Here is a 19,247-nt window from a genome sequence, read left to right on the forward strand (position 1 = left end):
ATAGTTGAGCTGTTTCTCAAAATGAAAAGTTATCTACAGAGGATAGTATAGTTTTGCTCCAAAGTCTTAGGTCACTGTGCTATGGTTTACTATAGGATCCTGCCAAAGACTCCATACAGCAACCCTATCCTCCACTGACACTTCAAGCACCATCATATATTCTATACTTGTACCAGTGGCAGAACAACTTGCAGAGACATCTGGACTTGTTATAGGGTCTTCTCTTATTCTTGGCATCTTTCAACACTGGGAGATTTCAAGTCACCTGGTAAATGGGTCAGAATAGCACACATGAATGAAGCACATGTTACATCTAAAGTCCAAAGAGGCTTACTAGGCACTGTACCTTTTTCTTTGTGGTAGAAGAGGCAAAATACAGAAACTTGTCCTCAGGCCTGGAAAAGACATATGGAGATACCCCAGATACTGGACCCTTAGAAATTTTACTATGGTGGCAGATCACTAAATTTTGCGGAATTTATTTTCCACCATCTAGCATGCGTGTGTATTAAAAAGGTGTCTAGAATCATTACTACTCCTCATTACCTTATCCACTCAGCAAACTATCATCAGTGTAATGATTCAGTGTGGCGCAGTAGAATGGAGAGTGATCGAGGTCCCTGCAGACTAAATCATGACGTAAGACTGGATTGCTGAAACAGCCCTGAAAAAGGACAATGAAGGTGTATTGCTACTCTGTCAGCTGAAAGCAAACTGTGTCTGATGGTGTTTAATAAGAAGTATAGAGAAATAATCATTTGCTGTATTAATACTCGCATACTAAGTGCCAGGATATGGGTTGATTTGTATCAGCAATAGAGCATTTCTGGAACCTCAACTGCAATTAAAATCACCACCTGATAACATTTGTGATAACCTTCATTCTCCAAGATTCATCTGTCTTCTGCACAGGCCAAATAGGTGAGTTGAATGAGGATATGGTAGGAACCACGACCACCGCATCTTTCAAGTCTTTGATGGGGACATTAATCTTTGCAGTACCCCCAGGAATATGGTATTACTTTTGGTTTACTATTTTGATAGGTAGAGGCAACTCAGGTGACCTAAACTGGGCTTTCTTACCACAGGTCAGGGAACCTATGTGGGAATTCTGCCATTTTCTGAGTATGTCCATGCCACTTAGGCATTGGGAAACTGAGGAATAACCACAAGGTGGCTTCAGAGAGCCACTGGGCCCACTGTTTAGTTGATACAAGTCAAAACTCCAAAGATTACCTGATCTTATTAAGCCCCAACTCTGACTGGTGAACCATAATGGCATTCAGGAGTTCCATGAATTAGTGTCAGTTTCAAGTCAGTGTTCAGAAATCCCTGAAAAATCTGATTATTTACTCTTTCCCAATGCACATTCATCCTGGGAAGTGGTCAGGGCCTCTCTCAGGAAGGCTAGGAGGAATATTTATATTACACATTTTCTGCTGTGTAACAAAGTACCTTCTCAATAGGGCCCAGCCTCCCCCAATTCATGGAGCGGCCCTGGGCCTATAAACCTGCTCAAGTTTGGGAACTGATTGCAGGACTGTTCTTCTCTTGTCAATCACTAAGCTCTATAGACTCCTCAACACTGTCCCTAGGGCGCCTCGTCTTCTACCTCTACACTCTCACCACAGTAAAATTCATTCACGCTGTGGCTTCAATTACTACCCATAATCAAATGTACTACTTTTCCATCTCTGATTCAGACCACTCCTCTGAGCTGCAGACTGCCTGTATAGGTGCCTACTAAAATATACCTCAGATTCAATGAGTCTAAAACCAAATACGCCCCCACTCCAGTGCTCCACATCACAGCAGAAGGCACCACCATCCATCCTTCTAAGAGAATCCCAATTCTAAGAGTCGTCATCAATATCTACCTCTGACTCACTCAATTCATCATTGATTCTTATGGATTTTACCTCCTAAATATTTCTCAAACCCACTAATTTTCTATGTCCACCACCACCATCCTAGTCAAACTCTGTCCTTTACTGTTGGAATAACTTCCTACTTGTTCTCCTCACAATCATTGTTGGTTTTCTCTAATTTTTATCCATTACGCAGACAGAGTTTATGAGATTATAAGCTTCTCAAGGACAATAGTTTATATATAATTCATGTACCTAGCACAGTATCCTATCCAATTATTAAGAAAGTATTGACTGCTTCTGCTGTTATGTCTATAGCTGATGGTTTTTATGGTGAAGAAATTCTAAATGGACACAACAATGCCTTATCCAAAGAATCTTAGAGAAACAATAAACAGTAGTTTGATTCTAGAAAGATACAACAACATTCACTTTAAGCTTTTTCCCACACATGAAAGGCCTTATCACTTTCCACAGACCTCACAATATCCACAGACTTGTACTATCAATGAGGCCCAGACATGCTTTTGTTTGTGAGCCTTTGTCTGATCCTAAGATTCATTGAAGATGAAGCAGTGTACATATCAGAAAAGAGTTTAATGCCTTAGGAGATCTGAGATATTGTACCAATTGAAAAACTATTTTTAACTTACAGATATTTTATTCCTATTTTTGTATGATATTTTTTACCAACCGATGTTGACCTGTGTCCTTTGCATCAGAAATATGCTTATCAACTTATTGAGTTAAATTGATTTACAGCCAGAATTTTGTCATATAACCTTGTCTAACTAGAGAACAGCGTGGGAAACATAGTCTAGTTGTGTGTCCAGGGAAACAAAAGTGGGAAAAAATATAGCAGTATTGCTAGTACAATGTTAATAGAGAATTTTGCTCTACTTTTTTTTTTTTTTTTTGGATAGACTTTAAGTCAATTCTCCATTTTATTTTTCAGTTATCATCATTTTACCTTTTTTGTGTGTGTGTGAGGAAGATCAGCCCTGAGCTAACATCTGCCAGTCCTCCTCTTTTTGCTGAGGAAGACTGGCCCTGAGCTAACATTCATGTCCATCTTCCTCCACTTTACGTGGGACGCCGCCACAGTATGGCTTGACAAGCGGTGTGTCGGTGCGTGCCCGGATCTGAACCCGGGCAGCCAGAAGCGGAGCACGCGCGCTTAACTGCTATGCCATGGGGCCAGCCCCATCATTTTACCTTTTTACAAACATTTCCACTTATGTTATAGATGCCCATGGTTTCTGCTCTAGCCCTATCCCCTTTAATCAAAACCTGCCCACATCCACTTCTCGAACGGTCTGGTCCCTAATAAGTGGATAGTAGGCCACACATATGTACTCACTATCTGACAACAGAAGCTACAACAATGGTGTATTAATTTCCTAAGACTGCTGTAACAAAGAACCACAAATCAGGTGCTTAAAACAACAGAAGTTTATTGTCTCACAGTTCTGGAGGCTTGAAGTCTGAAATCACGGTGTCAGGATGACCACATTCTCTCTGAAATCTGCAAGAGAGAATTCTTCCTTGCCTCTTTCTAGCTTCTGGTGGTTGCTAGCAATTCTTGAAGTTCCTTGGCTTGCCACTGTAGCACTTCAGTCCTTGCCTCCATCATCACATGGTGTTCTCTCCTCATTGTGTTTGGGTCTCTTCTCTTCTTCTAAGAACACCCTGTTATAGTATGACCTCATCTTAACTAATTACATCTGCAACAGCTCTATTTCCAAATAAGGTCACATTCTGAGGTACTGGAGGTTAGGACTTCAACATATCTTTTTGGAGGACATAATTTGACCCATAACAAGTGGGTAAACACCTGACACAAACCAGGCTGTCTCACGTGGCTTCCCTGAAAAGTAGAGCCTGTGACAACACTCCTGAGCAGGTTGGCTTAGATATCAGAAGGGGCTTAAATGCCTTAGCCTTTTTCAGGAAGTGATCTCAGTGAGCAGGAGTGAGGGGATGAGAAGAGCGAGACGGGGAAAGAGGAAGAGGCAATGTAAGGGTACGTTATTGAGATTGCCACTGTGGACACAAGGTGCTCCATTCTGCTTGGACTTCCAGAAAAGTGTGCAGAACAGCATCCCAGAGTCTCATGCTAGAAGGATGAGAAGCAGGAGCATTTTTGCAGCAGCTCTCACTGTTCATTGTTTGAGGGGGTGTAAACTCCCAGGATGTTGGCTTCCTCACCCTTACAAGCCAACGTCTTGGACAAAGTGAGCTCCTGGGGCATCACTAGCATCAGAGGAGCTGCAGGGCAGACAGCAAAGATTCATGGGCAAAGCACTGGCAACCTGAAGCGAGTGAAAGCCTGCCCAGAACTATCCACTCCAGCCACAGCTAAAGCAGAAGTGTGGCTGAGCAGACATGAACCAGACCACCAGATTCTCTCACCCAGGATTGGAATTGGGATTCAGAATCTATAATCAGTCGGTTGGTGGCACTTGAACAGGCAGCAATTGTAGTGGCTTTCGAGAGCCATATTAGAAACATGATTTTGTCCTAAGAAACATAGATGAATAAAGCAGACATACAGAAGATGCAAAGAGCAGAGTGCGTGCTTTCTCAGATGAATGAGAGCTAGACAGGGTGTCTGCTTTGCAGGCTGACTTCTCTCCTGTTTCAGGGTTCCCACCAAACCCACTGATCCACCCCCCTTAGGGTCCACAGGACAACTTTATATCCTCACAATGAATGTCTTTTTTTGGTTTGTAGCCCAGATGTCATAAGAAGCCTCCCTGCCACTCAGGATATGGATAAATTTGGATCCATTGCTATATATGGGGAGATCTAAACACATATTCCAAAATTACTATGAATATTCAGAACTCTATGAATATTATTCATCCTGTGAATAAATTAAGGATGTATAAATAAAGCATTTTGAGTATAAGGAAAAAGCTAGAGGGTGCGTATGCTGCCTATCTGATTGTAGCTGGGGAAATACATGCCCCTTAATGCCAGATTTTATAAGAAGGGCAGGATATCTGAATCTTTATTAAAATCTCCCCCATTTTAAATGATGTCATATAATTAAAATGTTTTAAAGCACTCTACAGGCTAATCACATTTGTGTTCCAGATCTGGCCCTGTGGCTCTAGCTTGGACTTCTGTCATATTACTGGAGCCAGCCCTGCCTCCAGCTCCTGTGCTTCCTTCAGAATCTTGTTTCTCATGTGAAATTCAGCCCTTTCATTGATTTCCACAGTACAAAACCGTGTCAACAAGAATTTCTCACAAAAGAACAAATATTGTATAATTCCACTTATATGAGGTACCTAGAGTAGTCAAATTCATAGAGACAGAAAGTAGAATGGTGGTTGCCAGTGGCTGGGAGGAGGGGAGTTATTGTTTAATGAGTACAGATTTTCACTTTGACATAATGAAAAAATTCCAGAGATGAATGATGGTGATGGTTGCATAACAATGTGAATGTACTTAATGCCACTGAACTGTGCACTTAAAAAAAGGTTAAAATGGGGGTCGGCCCAGTGGCATAGTGGTTAGGTTCAGGTGCTCCACTTCGGCAGCCCGAGGTTCGCAGGTTCAGATCTCAGGCATGGACATATGCACTGCTTATCAAGCCATGCTGTGGCAGGTGTCCCACATATAAAGCAGAGGAAGATGAGCACAGACGTTAGCTCAGGGCCAATCTTCCTCAGCAAAAAGAGGAGGATTGGCAACAAATGTTAGCTCAGGGCTAATCTTCCTCACCAAAAAAAAAATTGGTTAAATGGTAAATTTTGTGTTATGTATATTTTACCACAATTTTTAAAATTAGAATTGAAAAACAGTTGTGAGTTTAGTGGGCTTTATTGAAGATTTTGGGAGGTTTCAAGGAGGATTCACAACATGCAGATAATCTTCTACCATCCTCTCTCTCCCTCTTCCCACATCAGTCTCTCTCACCCTCTTCTCCTATTGTCCTGGGCATACCAAGTTCCACCTCTTCTATTATAAAGATCATTATTTTTCTGAAGAAAGACACTTCTATGCAGAAATAATTCTGGTGATTGCTATTTGAAAAATAAAATTGTCTTCCTATTAAACGTAAGTTCGACTGACTGACTCTCTGACTTTTTGGAACAAAAATTATCTTGGTCTAAAGCACAAGTATACACATATTTTCTAGGAAGAGTGAGATGATCTTTCTTAAGACCATCTTTAATCGATGCATGTGTGATATTATCCTAAGAAAGTAGCAGCATCGTGAATGGGCCATCTCACACATTAATATTTCCATATCTCTGAACTATGGTAAAGCAGAGATAGAAAAGATGAGGTGTTGGAGAGATATTAAGATAGCACTTTCATCTTCTGGCTTCTAAATTAGCAGTGTATTAGAAAGCCATGCCTAGATATCTGAAAACAGCAGAAAAGAGAGCTGCCGCCTCTCTAATTTAATACCCAACTCCCGGGAGTACTTTACTGTCAGAGTTTCATCATGTATTATGGAGACAAGTATTGGCAGGCTTCCACGAGATCCATATAAGCTTTTATCTTGTCCCTAGATCAGGTCATGTGACCGACAGCTGAATCCTTACATAGGCTTTTACCATCCTTTTAGTAATACACGTGATGATTGAGTGGAGTCCCATAAATCTGGTCCACACTTACGACCCCACTGGGGTTTATCTTGTTGATTCCCAACCATCTACCACACGTGTGCATTAGCATTTCATAAAAGCTCTACTTACAGGTCTCCTAAAAGCTTTCTCATATATAGACTAAAGTCTTCGAAGACCTTTTTCTTTCTCAATAACTGAAAATGTTGTTATACCTTAATAATAATTCAAAAACAGAAGATGACTAACTTTTATTCTGAGCTAAAATTCTACCATATGTTATTCAGGCAACAACAATATATCAAAGTTATTAATAGCTGGCCCTGATATAACATTCTTAATTCTTAGCTAGTCCAATAGAATCACAAAATATTGGTATTTGAAGATTGGTTAAAATTCAGCTAATCCAAAGGTTACAAATTGCTCATCCATAGGGCTAATCTGGTTTGCAGAGATGCATTGTTTAGCACACATCATCTTTTTAAACCTTTGGAATTATTTACCACATTTTAAAATGTGGAGATTGCACATCGATATCGAAAGATCTGGCAAAACTAGGCTGGTGTTCCCACGTAGTAACGATGGGCTGGAGCCTGGAAGCCACCAATGTCTGTGGACAGGACATAATTTCCCCACTTTACAATACTCTTCACCAAACTGTGCTGCCTCTCACCACATGCTTTATTCATCCAAGTATCCAGCCTGGATTTTGTAGGCGTTTGAAATACTGACTTGTGTCATTTTATAAATTAGAAAATATGAGATCAAGAGTGCTGAAATAACTCTCTTAAGGGTAAATAGACAGAAAGTGACAAAGGTACCTGATGCCAAAATCTTGTGTCTACACAAATTTCTTGTGGATCCTGGAACTTATTCTTCCTTAAACGCCTAAACGCTATAGTGTTCTACGGGACACAGTTTGAGGAAATCTGTGCTACACTACAATATTTCTTTTAAAGTTTTTAAAAAATTTTTTTCATACTTTATTTCTAGCACTGGTTTCAATTTAAGCAATAAATGATCAAGAAATAATTAGTTCTGAATATCTAAAATAAAGATTGCCTAATTTTTATTCAATATTATAGTCCAACAGTCTCCTAGGCGTTAGTTATGGTTTTTCCTTTCTAAGTGACAACCTTGATTTAGAATTTTTTTAATCTAACACCTAAAAAGAAAATAATAATGCGCAGATGAATGCACTTTTTTCCTGTATCTTGAACCATATCAAATGATGACTATGTTTGTTTAACGTGAAATGTGTGTCTCTTTGTCCTCCTGTGTTGGAAACACAAGCTTACCACCTAGACAAAAAAAACGAAAAAGGTGAATGCTGAGGGGGCTAAGGGTCAAACTATACCAAAAATCTTCCATTTTCTCCTGTAGATCTACTCTCCACACTTCTCTCTGCCCCAGGGAGCTGGCCTAGATCAAGATTCCATGACTTCTGTCTGCTTGTTGGCTTCTACCAATAGAAAGCCCTAGTAGAATAGTTTATGGAGGCACAAGAGTGAAACCAATGTATTTAGTTCCCTAATCTCTCCTTTCAAGGTCACTTTAAGCTGGCTGTATCTTCCATCCAAAAGACAATACACCTTTCATAGTGACACCCCCACAACTTCTTCCTTCCAAGTTCTAGAAACCATTCCCCCTCTCTGTTGCTTTAGACCTAGAGGGTGATGACATCTTGGTTGCTACTGAGCTCCAGGTCACTGCACCATTCCTGATGGACCCCCTTCCTGCACCCTTGCAAACAGTCCCTTTGTAAATAAACCCTGCTTGAATTTCCTATTTTGAATGTACTGTTCTTATTGAGATCAAGACTGATAACAAGAGCCACATTTTATTTGTATGGTATTTTTAAAATCAAAATAAACAAAGTGAAATACTAGATAAGTGTAAATAGTATGCACAATAACCAGAAATAGCCAAAAGGAACTTCAGCCCTAAGCAATTTATCAAAAGAGTTTTCTAAATAAATACAGTTTCCTCTCTGAGATGAACTATAGTAAGATCTATTAATATAATTCTTTCACCTCCAACCAACATATTTTTGCTATTTTATCATCTCTTTTAAAGATTTTTTCCACATCATTAAATTAATACATGCACAATTCCATCTTTTTCAATCTATAAGCCCATTTCCCAGAAACAACTCTTCTACTATATCATTTTTGTTTGATTTTTTCCTTCTGTATCTTTTAATAATATGCTTCTTATCCTATTCCCTGATTTATAAATTTTAGACCTAATCTAATTTATTATAATAAGTGAGGAATGAGCTGGCATACCACCAACCCCCTTCCAACCAGTTGTTATATTTCTATTTTGAGTTCCTCACGCAGCTACATTGTATCTTTAATAAAATAGTAACATCTCTATTTCCACAGCTGTGGACGGTATATTTTATAGCAGTAAACCAAATGCATACTTTGGCCAAATACCAAGGCATTTTTCTTCCTACTTTTTAAGATGATAGTAATGACCATGGTTTTCATTTCAGCATCTCTCTATTCTTTTCTCCGCAACTTCTATCATCTGCATCATAACTTTTGCAATGTCAAACTTAATAGTACATAGGTGTGATTAATTCTTTGATGCTTTATCTGTAGGTTGATGTAAAAGATGAAAGTCAATAAGACTATTAAGAATGGAAATATAATTTTCTGCTGATCCAAGCAGTATAGATTGATTACTGTGATATGTTTTTAACAGCCTTTGTAATCAATTTTCTAATTGTGGTGATTTCTTGCATTTATTCCAGTACCAATAGATATAAAACAATAATAGGTGTCCTAGTGAATCACCATTTGGCCTGCTGCCTCAGTTTGGACTGGCTGAACTCCAGCCCTGCTGCATAACTGCAGTTCTGGAGTTTCCTTTCGCTGCTCTTCTAGAGGCAAATTGGCTCCACTATTTCAAGGATGCCAAGAATTTTTCTGTCTTAATTATCTTTTCTTTTGGACATAGTCCAACCTCAAATAACCTCCCTTTCAAGGGTGCAGGAAATATTTTATGAAGCTTGTGACATTATTCATTAGAACTTTAAAGCTATTTCTTCACTGTCTTCTAACATTTAACGTTGTTGATGGAAAATGTGGGACCAGACCTGTCATTTTTCTCTAGGTCACATTTTTTTCTCAAGAAAAATTTTAGAGTCTTCTCTTCATCCTTAGTAATTTGAATTTTCACAGGGATGTGTCTTCATTCATTGTGCTGAAGACTCTGCTGTCTTTAATTGCAAGTTTCAGCACTGGGAAATCACCTTGTATTTTTTGACAATGTTATCCATTCCATATTTTATTTTATTTTATTTTTTTTGTCCTTGCTTTCTGGAATTCCAGGTCTCTGATCTTTTGTCTCTTAAATTATGCATCTTTTTTATCTTTGTTCTACTTTCTGTTTAATTGCTCACCTTTATCTCGCAAAGTTTCTATTAAATTTTTTTCTAGCAATATTTTGGTGCCCTCAGGGTTAGTGCCTTGGACAATTCCCTTGGCGGTGATGTTAGGTAGGGCACCAAGGGCATTGGCATGGTGAGGGCAACAGACACCAATCTAGTGTGAGAGAGAAGAGGGAGCTGGAGTGGAAAAACGACAGAATCCCACAGACTTCCAAAATAACCATGGGAGGTATCTGGGTAAGGAAGGAAATCAAATTTAATGGGCATCTCTTAAATAATCTGCCCGGCACTGTTATCTTGGATTTTTCCACTAACATCCCTGCTCCCCTACACACACACACACACACACACACACGCACACCAACATGATTATGGCTACAGTAAGCTTCCATGTTCTGGAGCTTGGCTTCATCCCTATTGTCCTCATTTATTAGTTCAAGGTGGATATCTGAGCCATGATGAGTTCATCAGGCCCTTCTCCAAAGATTTTTCTAAACAAACTTTTTATTTTATATTAGTTTTAGATTTGCAGAAAAGTTGTGAAGATAGTATGCGCCACCTCACACCCTGTTTCCACTATTATTAACATCTTACATTAGTATGGTACATTTTTTGCAATTAGTGAACATAGATACATTATATTAAGGCTTTCTTTGTTTTGATGACCTTGACAGTTTTGAGGAGTACTGCTCAGGTATTTTGTAATACTTGACTGGAGACTGGAGTTACCGGTTTTGAGGAGAAAGACCACGGAGATACATTGTCTTTCTCGTCACATCATATGGAGAGTGCTTACTATCAATGTGGCTTATCACTGTTGATAGTAATCTTGAAACTGGCTAAGGTAGTATTTGTCAGTTTTCTCCACTATAAAGTTACTCTTTTCCCCTTCTTCCATACGGTAGTATTTGGAAGGAAGTCACTCTGTGAAACTCACAGTTAAAGAGTGGGGAGTTACACACCACCTTCTTATGGACATAGTGTCTACACAAATTATTTGGAATTTTTCTGCACAAGAGATTTGCATCTTCTTCCTTGTTTATTTATTTACATATTTATTTAATCATCTATTTATATTGGCATGAATTCATAGATATTTATTTTATACTTTGAGTTATAAGTCAGTACTACTTTTTTGGTTGCTTCCATTGTTCTGGCTTTGACCATTGGCAGCTCTCGCCCCAGGGATTTTTGATCTGGGAATAAGACCCTCTTTCTGGGTGGCTGAGCATATTTTACATAAAACTCGAAAGTTATTGGAAGCCAAATTTTTCTGCCAGAGTAGACAAGTGATGGAATCAAATGTACAGACAGAAAGGAAAGAATTAAGCAAAGAATAGAATAGAATAGAAAACAGAGAAGAGCCAAAAGCAGAATCCTTTATGTCCTCACTCCCTTTGTTAGACCTACATCCTGAGACCCTGTTATTCCATCCTGAGGTTTTGAGTGCCCTTCCAGTTTCTGCAAACAAAATCTGTTTTTGTTTAAATTAGATCTATTTCTTCAACCTAAAGAGTTAGTTGTAGGAAGGTACTGCATTATTCAGGTGAGGGCACAGGTGAAGAAATTTTAAGTAATGGTCATTAATATGATCCTGTTGATACCTAGAGGCACAGGTTTTGGGTTTGTTTTTGTCAGTTCCTGCCCCATCTGCCAAACTCAGACCTGGCCCAGGGGCCTCTGATGCCACCAACATGCTCAGCTCTGTCCACCCTCAGAATCAATAAGACCCAGACCATGTGGTACATCAGGAGTCCTTTGCCTCTAAATTGAATTGAGAGCCCCTGGAGCCTAAACAAGTCCTTGCCAGAAGCTTCTCAGATTGACACTGAAAACCAGCACTGTTCGAGGGACTCATAGCATGAGTCTCTCTCTTCCAGACACCTCAGGCGGAATTTAAGATTGCATCTTCACCTTGGTCTCAGTCTCCTAGCCTACCAGTACCTCTTCTGCTGCTCTGGTCAGTTTTACTGGAAACATTTCTACTACCTCCACCTTGCCTCTCCCACTCCACCCAACTTGTTCTTTTCTGTAATATATTTGGTCCCACTTGTTTCAATCCCTGGTGGAAACTGCCAAAATATCACATTGCCACTCAGTGTTTGCATATTACACCGAACATTATAACAAAAGCATAAGATTTGAAGAGTAATTTTATTCTATTTCAAGAAGAAACTTAAGGTAGATATTGTTCATATATCACAAATTAGGAAACTGTCATTCAGAGAGATTTGTTGACTTGTCTGACACAATATATGGTGAAGCTGTCATTCAACCAAGGACTTTTGATTCCAAGAACCATGCTCGTTCTACAATACCATGGTGCATGCACTAAAAGATTACTGAGTTAAGCTGAATTCTTATTCTTTGGTTGGAGGGAACATAGAATGACCTTATATGTCAGCCTTCCAGCGTAGCCAAGAAAACCATCAGATCTGTACGTGTAACCAACGTAGTGTCCATCTAGATCATCATTTTACAGAAATGGTGAGAATTAATTCTTCCTTTCACAAATATATCGTAGTAAGTATGAAAAAGTTAAAGATGCAGTCTGATTTATTATTGTTAATGATTTGTAACAACAACTGAAAACATGATTCCAAATTTATCTTCTTTAGTTAAACTATAACTCAAAACAATGATAGGTATTTTAGGAATTGGATTAGATTTTGTTTTTAATTGGAGGCTAAAAACCAGCTCCATCTAAAAGGTATATTAAGGGCTTTAGTGCAAACTTGTCTAGACTGGGAGATTTACTGGAGGCCATTTATTTAATAGTTATGCATATGTCAAATAAACTTGCTGTATTAATTTTCCATTGCTGTTCTAACAAATTACTACAAATTGTATTATCTTACAGTTTTGTAGATCAGAAGTCTGACACGTGTCTCACAGGCCTAAAATCAAATGCTGTATCCTCTCTGGAGTCACTAGGGGAGGACCCGTTTCCTTGCTCATTCAGGTTGTTAGTAGAATTCAGTTCCCTGTAGTCGTAAGACTGAAGGCCCCGTTTCCTTGCTGGCTGTCAGCTGAGGGCCGTTTCCAGCTTCCAGACACCACTGCATTCCTTGGCTCTCAGGCCCCATCTTCCATCTTCAAAACTAGCAACGGTGGGTCGAGTCCTTCCCCAGCTTCAAATCTCTCCTCCTTCTTCTGTAGCATCTCTCTAACTCAGCCAGGAAAGGTTCTCCTCTTTTATGGACTCACATGATCAGACTGAGTCCACATAGGTGATCCAGGATAATCTCCCCATTTCAAGGTCTCTTCTTTTAACCAGATCTGCAAAGTTCCTTTTGCCGTGTAAGGTAACACATTCACAGGTTCCCGATGTTAGGGAGTGGGCATATTTCAGGGGCCATTATTCTGCCTACCACAGCTGCCAAATCACTGTAACTTTCAACCACATAGACTTTCCCAGTAATTTGAACTCCTCACATTCATTTGCTTCATTTGAATAAACAAAAATTTCTTAAATTTTTTTCTTCATTTTGAGGTTTTTCTTAGTTTTCCCCCCAACAGAAATTTATATTGTGCTCATAAAATTTAGCAAATGAATTTATATAAGAATTTCATTCTTATTAAATTTTCCAAACCATTTTCATGAACAACACATTCGACAAGTTCTGTTTGCCTTTTCATTTCCTCATACAACTGACTTAGTTTGATTTCGGAGGGATTTAAGGCTGCTTTCTCTCTTTTTGAATGTTGAAAGGACAATTTCACGGTAATAGATTTCCTGTCGAATAAGAATCACTTGTGCTCTTTTCTACATGAGAAAATTAAGATTTTCAATTTTACCAGAGATTATTCCGTCTTTGAACACGACTAGTTAACTTTCAATAATGATATCTGACTCCTACTCGCCCTTAATAAAACATTTAAAATACTGCTTAATTAACAAAAAACTGATTTTTTCCAGTGACCAATTACCCAGCAAACGCATTATACAAATCTCTAGTTCTCCTTTTCTCTGTCAATACTTAGTAACTTAGCTCCTATATTAAAAAGGTCAGAAGAAATAAGAGGTGCAATTGAAAATTGGTTAGTATTGTTGTAATTCTTTTTTAGTAGCTCTAGTAAAGGATGGATATTCAGTTATAATTATAATATGAGGCTTAGATGAAACATCTATTTCTTTCTAGCTTTTTCTTCAACTCCCTGAAAAGGTCTACTAAGTCTAATCGCTGTGCCCTTTTTTTTGTCCTTCTTCCCCATAATCTTATGCGCAACCAGCTTCAAATATCATGCCTATGCTGGTGACTCTTAAGTTCGTATTGCCAGACTCTCCAATGGCCCATTTTCCTATTCCTAACAAAGCTGTATTAGAACGCGCATTAACTCGAACACAAAATATCAAAAACTTTGTTCATCAATTTCATTATCATTATAATTATTGTATTTAAAGAGTTGAAGAGGCAGAACACAAAGAAAGCAGGATAAGAACTTGTTGGTGAATGTCTCAGAAATTAACAGAGGTACGGAATTTGATCGTGTGGTATCAGAAAATGAACCAGCTCACGTCAGCAGTGCTGAATTCTACACACAACTCAAGATGAAAGAGAACTGAGACGAGGTCATTGGTAAACTGGCAAATGGCTCTTCTAAAGGTAGTGACAATTTAACGTCCTGGAACAATATATGAGGGAGTCTGTTTTCTGGACTATTTGGGGAAAGAGGGACTGAATGGGTAGGAGGAACAGCAGCCAGTGTGATCAATTGATGTTTTCAAGATATAAATCTGATCATATCTCCTCTCTTCATCGCTTGAAATAGGGCTTAGTTCACAAGGCAGTCTATTGCTATTGAGTCTTCCATGTCCTGGGCAAATGCTCAGTACCCTTAGCTTTACAGAAACATGGAGTAATATCTTTGTTCTTGATAACGTTTGATGAACTCCTTGTATACCACAAGGTCTATAGGCCTCCAGCAGTGTTGCAGTGCCTGAGCGTCCAGCATATCCAATGTCAGTGTAGACTGCTTCACTAGAGTGCATCATGCAAAGCTGCTCTGCTTGTGAGCCTCCTAGGGAAGCTCATATACAGTCACATACAGTCAACTTCATGGATTCTGCTTCCATCCATCCATCCTAGAATCGGCATCGATTCTAGGCAGCAGAAAGGAGATAAGTAGTAAATCAGGCATATTGCTGTATAACAAATTACTTGAAGATTTAGTGTCTTAAAACAACAAACATTTGTTATCTCAGTGGGTCAGGAATTTGGAAGCAGGTTTGTCAGATGATTCTGGTACAGGGTATCTCCTAAGCCTGCAATCAAGGCGTCAGCCAGACATCTCTACAGTGATAGATGGCGGCTAGACTTTTGATGGTGAACACATGCAGTCTATACAGAAGTCGAAATATAATGATGTACACCTGAAATTTATATAGTGTTATAAACCAATGCTACCTCAATATAAATAAATATATGTATACATACATATTTTTTTTGGTGAGGAAGATTTGCCCTGAGCTAACATCTGTGCCAGTCTTCCTCTATTTTGTATGCGGGTCGCTACCTCAGCATGGCTGACGAGTGGTGTAGGTCCATGCCCAGGATCTGAACCCACAATCCCAGGTCGCCAAAGTAGAGCGTGCTGAACTTAACCACTACGTCACAGGGCTGGCCCCAAATATATATTTTTAGAAATATGTCAGCCAGAACTGCAGTCATCTGAAGGCTTGACTGGAGCTGGTGGATTCACTTCCAAACTCACTCATCACTCATATAGCTGTTGGCCAGAAGCCTCAATTGCATGCCATATGATTCTCTCCATAGGACAACATGGCAGCTGGCCCAGAGTAAGTGATCTGAGAGAGAGAGAGAGACAGCAACCACCCTCCAGAAAATATATTATGTGTCTCTTACAATTACTGGGAGGGCCAGAGGGTCAGTCTTGAGGATTCTGCAGGCAAAAACAGCACCCAAACCAGTAGGACTGTCCCCAGTGGAGATATCTCAGATGGCATCATTGGGTACAGACACTGGAGTTCAAACCACTGATACTAAAAAACAGAATCTGCACCACTGATTCCCCTAAAAGCCAGATTTCCCTTGCCAGAAAAGAATGGATTCTGTATAGCACATGGTCCTCAATTTCCACCCTTTCATATCAAAATCTTAAGCATTTCACTAGTAAAGCCAGTGCCTATGCCTTAAGGCCAAAGGAGACTGGGAAAATTAACTTCTGGTTTCTATCTTGAGGAAGGTAACTTCCCAATCTAATATGGAAAATTTCCCAAACTAAAGTAGGGTATCCAAAGATACAAGACAGTAATAAAGCCTAGAAGGGTCCACTACCCTGCTCCACTTAGCTTTGCAAAATCCACAAACACTTTCTTCTTTTTTTTTTTTTTTTTTGGTGAGGAAGATCAGCCCTGAGCTAACATCCATGCCAATCCTCCTCTTTTTGTGGAGGAAGACTCGCCCTGGGCTAACATCTGTGCCCATCTTCCTCCACTTTATATGAGATGCTGCCACAGCACGGCCTGACAAGCGGTGCATCGGTGCACACCCAGGATCCAAACCCCGGGCCGCCAGCAGCGGAGGGCGCACACTTAACCACTACACCACGGGGCCGGTCCCAAACACTCTCTTCTATACTTAAATTTGCAAACAGCAGCAACAAACCATGATCTATAATATAATCTAACTTATATCATAACTTATATTGTAATTTACTATAATATTCTATAATAACATAAACCATGACTTATCTGTAATATCCACGATCTACGGATATTATCCTTAGATCTGTATCACGATAATGTCCCCATTATGACATTCTGTAACCTGTGGACTAAATTGTAAAGTTAAACACTACCAGCACACCCTATGTATAATAGTATATAGTATAAAGTAAATAATTGAGAGAACAGGGGTAGAAACAGAAATAGATAATACAGTTCTGCAGGTGGTCATAAGGCTATAGTTGACAAGACTTACTTCCCCCACCGCATGTTCCACGTTCTTTTGCTCTAAACAAGCAGCTCAGCCGGTTTGAGTTATTTATCTGGTGAAATGACCCAAACTTTTATTCCTAATGGATTGGAGTCCTTAGTGCCTGAGTGTATGGGATTACTGCAGTCTACCATTAATCTTTAGCGATATCAGCTATGGTATGAGAAAGTCTATTTTGTTGAAGCTGTGCATAATCTGAGTCTTGGGTATAGTCACTATGCTAACTTGTATGTGAACCCACTAAACAAAGTACTAGGGTAACTAGAATGACAAGTCCTCTTGTCTACTTGATCACTGAGATCCTCTCTGCAGTGGGTCATTTCTCATACACATACACACTTGGGGCACATATATTCTCACATCCCGAAAGATGCATCTCCCTACCACTTCCCCAAGTGTCCTGGTCACCAATCTTCCAGTATACAATTCTCTGAAATTTTTCTGAATATAGATACATTTCCTCAGGCCATCTCTTCTTCCAAACAAATTAAACAATGAGATGTTCTGGTCCAAGTTTTGCCAACGGGGAGGATTTCTCTTCCTCGCCCTCCTTCAGGGCCACTTCTAAGTCTATAATTGGACCAGAATTCAGTTCTGGCTGGTGCATAGCCATCAGTAAACAGGCTCATTCTTTTTCTTCTCAATCAATTTGTCTAAGGGAAACTCCTTCTGTAATCAGAGGCAAGAGGGGTGGGGAGATGTGGCCATGTAGCAAGAGTAAGCATATTGGGAGTATGAACCATCTGCTTATTCAATTTAATTTGGCCATTTGGAACTGAAATGTACCATTTCAACTTGATGTTAAAGGGCTGCTAAACCACCTAAGGGCTTAGGTTCAGATATCACCCAGTCCTTGATGGGCAGTGCAGGTCCTAGGAACACCTATGGTGCCATGGCTGGGAACTTAATCTCTATTAGGAACAAGGAGAAAACCAAGAGCTGCTTTTCAAAAAGAATTGTTATCTGCCAGGGAGCATTGCAATTCCCCTAGTAGGGACCGCCATAGACTCCATTTACACAGATCTGCCAATGATATTTGGATCCCCTGATCTTAAAAGATACGGAGTAGATCTGCTGGCCCAGCTAAAGAGCCTTCTCTTGCTCTGAAACCCACTCTAAGCTGACAGGCCACTTAGGTAAAGGTTTGGAGTAGATATATATGCCCCTTCTAAAATGCAAAGAAGACCACCAACCATTGCGCTGCTTTTTCAGTAGTAAAGGAAGCAAATCTCACAAATATTGAAAAACAAACAGAACCATATGTTTTGCTCATATCTGTATTCTGTCCAGGAAAGATTTCCATTTCACAGATCTGAGAAAAAAAATCAAATATTCAAAAGTACTCTATCTGAAACTTTTACCTGGTGTTAATCTCTGGGAGGGAGAAGTAAGTAAAGAAATATCTTAAAGTAAAAAGTGAGCCTAGGGGCCAGCCCGGTGGCATAGCAGTTAAGTTTGCACGCTCCACTTCGGTGGCCCGAGGTTTGCAGGTTTGGATCCTGGGCATGGACCAACACACCACTTGTCAGGCCATGCTGTGGCAGCGTCCCCTGTAAAGTGGAGGAAGATGGGCACAGATGTTAACCCAGGGCCAAGCTTCCTCAGCAAAAAGAGGAGGATTGACAACAGATGTTAGCTCAGGGCTAATCTTCCTCACAAAAAAAAGAAAGTGGAGCCTAATAATACCTATTCTGGGAGTTATTTTATCTTATTTATTAATTATTTAAGCTTATTCATCTTTAATCTCCTGCACTTTTGAAAAATGCAGATACTAATAAGGCACCTGCACAAAGATGACTCAAACTCATAAAGCATTTCATATTTTTCCACTACTTACCACCCTGTCTGGTGTTTTTAATAATCTCAATGAATGCTTCTTTGAATGACTGATGGGATCATCACTAATGTGGCAGGGCAGAAATAGTGTGAACTTGGGAGCCTAAAAACATCAAAATCCAAATCTCATGTCTAATACTTATCAGCTCTGTGACCTGGGGGAAATTAGGCTGAACAATGGCGCCTCCAAAGATGGCCACCTCCTCGTCACTGACACCTGTGAATATGTCACCTTACACGGCAAAAGGGACTTTGTGGGTGTGATTAAATTAAGTATCTTGAGATGGAAAGGTTATCTTGGGTTATCCGGGTGGGCCCAATGGAATTACAAGGTCTTTAGAAGAGGAAGGCGGGAAGGTCAGAGTCAGAAAAGGAGCTGTGATGATGGAAGCAGAGACTGGAGGAACACAGCCCTGCTGACGTCTTTTTTTTTTTAATTTTATTTGTTTATTTTTTTTCCCCCAAAGCCCCAGTGGATAGTTGTATGTCATAGATGCACATCCTTCTAGTTGCTGTATGTGGGACGCTGCTTCAGCACGGCCGGAGAAGCGGTGCGTTGGTGCGCGCCGGGGATCCGAACCCGGGCCACCAGTAGCAGAGC

At 39.8% G+C, this 19,247-nt stretch overlaps 1 long non-coding RNA gene across 7 annotated transcripts in view; it reads left to right on the plus strand.

The window, feature by feature from the left end:
* LOC131392784 (uncharacterized) overlaps positions 1 to 19,247 on the plus strand; it is a 124,629-nt gene that overhangs the window by 43,577 nt on the left and 61,805 nt on the right. For 5 of the 7 annotated variants that reach the window (XR_009215774.1, XR_009215778.1, XR_009215773.1 and 2 more), the window contains exons 2-3: positions 792 to 921; positions 14,257 to 14,458. The exons of 1 other annotated variant lie outside the window; for it this stretch is intronic. This is a non-coding gene — a long non-coding RNA (uncharacterized LOC131392784). The remainder of the gene's footprint in view (positions 1 to 791; positions 922 to 14,256; positions 14,459 to 19,247) is intronic. One more of the 7 variants, XR_009215775.1, reaches the window with a different exon arrangement.

This window comes from Diceros bicornis, chromosome 27 (assembly GCF_020826845.1).
Source record: "Diceros bicornis minor isolate mBicDic1 chromosome 27, mDicBic1.mat.cur, whole genome shotgun sequence".
Lineage (NCBI taxonomy): Eukaryota > Metazoa > Chordata > Mammalia > Perissodactyla > Rhinocerotidae > Diceros > Diceros bicornis.